This window comes from Vigna radiata, chromosome 7, assembly GCF_000741045.1.
Source record: "Vigna radiata var. radiata cultivar VC1973A chromosome 7, Vradiata_ver6, whole genome shotgun sequence".
In the NCBI taxonomy this organism is placed as follows: domain Eukaryota; kingdom Viridiplantae; phylum Streptophyta; class Magnoliopsida; order Fabales; family Fabaceae; genus Vigna; species Vigna radiata.
The window spans coordinates 34,274,990-34,278,907 of NC_028357.1; the positions used below are offsets into that span (position 1 = coordinate 34,274,990).

At 40.5% G+C, this 3,918-nt stretch overlaps 1 protein-coding gene across 3 annotated transcripts in view; it reads right to left on the bottom strand.

Annotated features, from left to right (window-relative positions):
* LOC106768342 (co-chaperone protein HscB homolog) overlaps positions 1-3,918 on the bottom strand; it is a 17,974-nt gene that overhangs the window by 8,192 nt on the left and 5,864 nt on the right. Inside the window, exon 7 of one of the 3 annotated variants that reach the window (XM_014653435.2) lies at positions 2,431-2,739. The exons of the other annotated variants lie outside the window; for them this stretch is intronic. The gene's annotated coding sequence lies outside the window, so the exon portion shown is untranslated. Of the gene's footprint in view, positions 1-2,430; positions 2,740-3,918 lie in introns of those variants that run through there. 3 annotated transcript variants of the gene reach the window in all.

Consider the following 3,918-nt stretch of genomic DNA (forward strand, 5'->3'; position numbering starts at 1 on the left):
TCTTTAGTCAACAACTTTTCACAAACAAAATGACAATCAATTTCTATATGTTTAGTCCTCTCGTGAAACACTGGATTTGATGCAATGTGGAGCGCAGCTTGATTGTCGCAATACATCTTCATAGTATGGATGTCACAGAATTTAAGCTCTTGAAGGAATTGTTTCACTCATATAAGTTCACATGTTAGTGACGCCATTACCCTATACTCAGCTTCCGCTGTTGATCGAGCTACTACATTTTGTTTCTTACTTTTCCATGAAATAATGTTTCCTCCCAGAAAAACACAATATCCTGTAGTAGACCGTCTATCAATAGGCGAGCCTGCCCAATCTGCATTACAATACCCAGCGACTTGAATGCTTCATTTATCTTCATATAAGAGTCCTTGCCCGGGAGCCTTTTTGACATACCTTAGAATGCGAATGAAAGCATTCCAGTGGTCAACACATGGGTCCTGCATGAACTGACTAACCACTCCAACTGCAAAGGATAGATCTGGCCTTGTAATAGTGAGATAAATCAGTTTTCCAACCAGTCTCCTATACCTCTCTGGATCAGAGAATAATTCACCTTCTTCTATCTTTAATTTCTGGTTTGGGTCCATGGGACTGTCTACCGGTCTGCAATCAATCATGCCTATTTCTTGTAATATATCAAGAGCATACTTCCTTTGGGAGATCACAAATCCATCTTTTGATTGCGCTACTTCAATGCCTAAGAAGTATTTGAGACTTCCAAGATCATTGGTTTGAAAATGTCTACACAAGTACTCTTTCAGTTGAGATATTCCAACAACATCATTTCCTGTAATGATAATATCATCAACATATATTATTAAGTAAACACATTTCCCAAGAGAAGAATGACAGTAAAAAACCGAATGGTCTGCTTCACTGCGTTTTAGCCCAAATTTTTGAACAATGGAGCTAAACTTTCCAAACCAAGCACGTGGTGATTGCTTGAGGCCATATAGAGATCGATGCAATTTGCATACCATACCAGACTCCCCCTAAGCAACAAACACAAGAGGTTGCTCCATATAAACTTCTTCCTCAAGATCACCATGTAGGAAGGCATTCTTGATATCCAATTGATGAAGTGGCCAGTGACGAATGACTGCCATGGCAAAGAAGAGGCGAATAGTAGTCATTTTGGCGACAGGAGAGAAAGTGTCACAATAATCAAGATCATAAACCTGAGTGTAACCTTTTGCAACAAGCCGAGCTTTGAGCCGATCAATTTCACCATCAAGACCGACTTTAACTGCATACACCCATCGGCAACCAACTGCCTTTTTGCCCGGGGAAAGGGACACCAGCTCCCAAGTATTACTGTGGTCAAGAGCTTGCATTTCCACAATCATAGCTTGTCGCCATCCAGGATGATCAAGTGCTTCTTTGACATTCTTGGGTATAACAACAGAAGACACTGAGGATAAAAGAGAAAAATAGGAGGGCGACAATCGATGATAGCTAAGAAAGTTATAAATGGGATGGGGGTTTTGAGTGGAACGAGTACCTTTTCTGAGGGCAATTGGCCATGCTGAATCATTGGCACCAGGAGGCGTGGGAGGAGGTGACGAGGGAGAAGAATCTGAAGCAGGAGATTCACCATTGTCTTGGGGAGGTGGACTATCCATGGGGGCCCTGTGTGAGATGATCTCAGTATGTGGAGAACCGGGTGCAGGAGGATGGTGATCAACACTTGGAATGACAGAGACAATGGATTTATTTGACTCAGCCATCGGAATAGGAAGGACTTGTTGGAGGATAGAAACATCTTGAACAGATGGAGAGAAGTAAGGAGTTTGTTCAAAGAAAGTGACATTAGCAGACATGTAATACTTCTTAGTTTCAGGAGAGTAACACCGATATCCTTTTTGAAGTCGGGAATAGCCTAAGAAAACACATTTGAGAGCGCGAGCAGAGAACTCTAGACCTGGAGACATGTCATGAACAAAACATACACAACCAAACACTCGGAGAGATGTATGAAAGAGAGGATCATTAGAAAACAAAATGGAGAAAGGGACTTTATTATCAAGAGAGGAGGAGGGCATCCTATTAATAAGATAACATGTAGTTAAGATGGCATCTCCCCAGTGATAGACAGGAATATGGNCACCAAGCAAAAGGGTACGAGCAGTTTCAACCAAGTGTCTATTTTTTCGTTCTGCTATACCATTTTGCTGTGGTGTATGAGGACAAGTAGACTGATGTAAGATACCATGGGAACTCAAGATGGCAGAAAAAATGGATGAGAAATACTCTTTTGCATTATCTTAATATTTTAATTACTTGACCAAATTGATTCTTGATTTCATTCAAAAAAGATGTAAAGATAACTAACAATTCAGAACGATTTTTCATAAGATAAACCCAAGTACATCTTGAATATTCATCAATAAAGGTAACAAAATATCTAAAACAAAGGAGGAGATACGACTAGGTCCCCATATATCAGAATGGATAATGGAAAAACTAGAATTACATATTGATTGAGACCTTTTAGGAAAGGAAGATCTAACATGTTTTCCTAATTGACATGATTCACATTCTAAGGTTTGGAGACCACTAAGTTCAGGACACATCTTTTTTAATTTGGACAAATGAGGATGGCCAAGTCGATCATGTAGCACTTTAGGATTAGGAGTAGCAGGACACCCTTGGACGAGATCCATAATGGTATAATCCATCAGCTTCATATCCTTCTCCAATCCGTCTCCTCGAACCACGCTCCTGTATAACAAAAGATTTATGATCAAAGGTTATTGAACAATTTAACATTTTGGTCAACTTGCTTATGAAAATTAAATTAAAAGGACAATTAGGGACAAAAAGGACATAGTTGAGATTGAGGGAGGGAGACAAGGAAACATGACCGACTCCTTTGGAGAAAGTTTTAGATTCATCTGCAAAGGTTATGAAATGAGGTTTCTCTCGAAAAGAAATAGATGAGAACAAAGAGGTATTACTAGAAATATGATCAGAAGCACCTGAGTCAATTACCCATGAATTTGGACCTTCCATGGATTGAGAAATGCAGGTTGTTGATGTACTGGGAGATTGAGATGATTCTGCCAAGCTGTTGGACTTTAACCTTAAATACTCTTGATATTCATCCTNGGTGAACTTAGAAGTGAAAGTTTCAATCTTTGGAGTGGAAGTTCCAGTCTTCAAAATATTGGCGGTCTTGGAAGGAAAACCATGTAAATAATAACAATTTTCTTGAGTGTGACCCATCTTTTCACAGTATGTGCATTGCGGACGTCCCCGACCTCCTCGTCCTCCTCCTCTAGTGCCACGTCCTCCTCCTCTAGTGCCACGTCCTCCTCTTCCTCGTGTGGCAACCATGACAGATGGTTACACTAGTTCATGCGCTTCTTGAGTTTGAGGTACTGGGACACGTAGAAGACGAGTGGTCAATGTTTCCATGGAGGGGACCTCATGACTAGTTAGAAGTTGATCTCTGAGATGATCAAAATCGGGATGTAGGGCACGAAGGATCAATACCATGTAATATTTGTCCAATTTCTTTTGGATATCCTTTAATGGGTCCGCTTCCAAAAACATCCTCAGTTCTTCGACGGCAGATTGGGCTTCAGCCATAAAGGACACCATATCATGGTTTGTCATTTTAAGAGATGCAAGCTTGTTCGCAGTGTCATAGAGACGTTGAATATCGTTGACATAAATGCTTTAAGCTTTCTTCCAAAAGGAGTGACAAGTTTTGAAAGCCCTCAGAGATATAAGAAGGTTGGGTTCCACCGATTGCCATAATAGGGCACACAAGTGGAAATCTACTTGTTTCCACTTATCAACTTTTTCAGTAGGCACATGACTTCCATCTTGCTCAAGGTGGTCATAAAGCCCTTGGCCAAGGAACCACATTTCAACGGCAGCAGATCATGATAGATA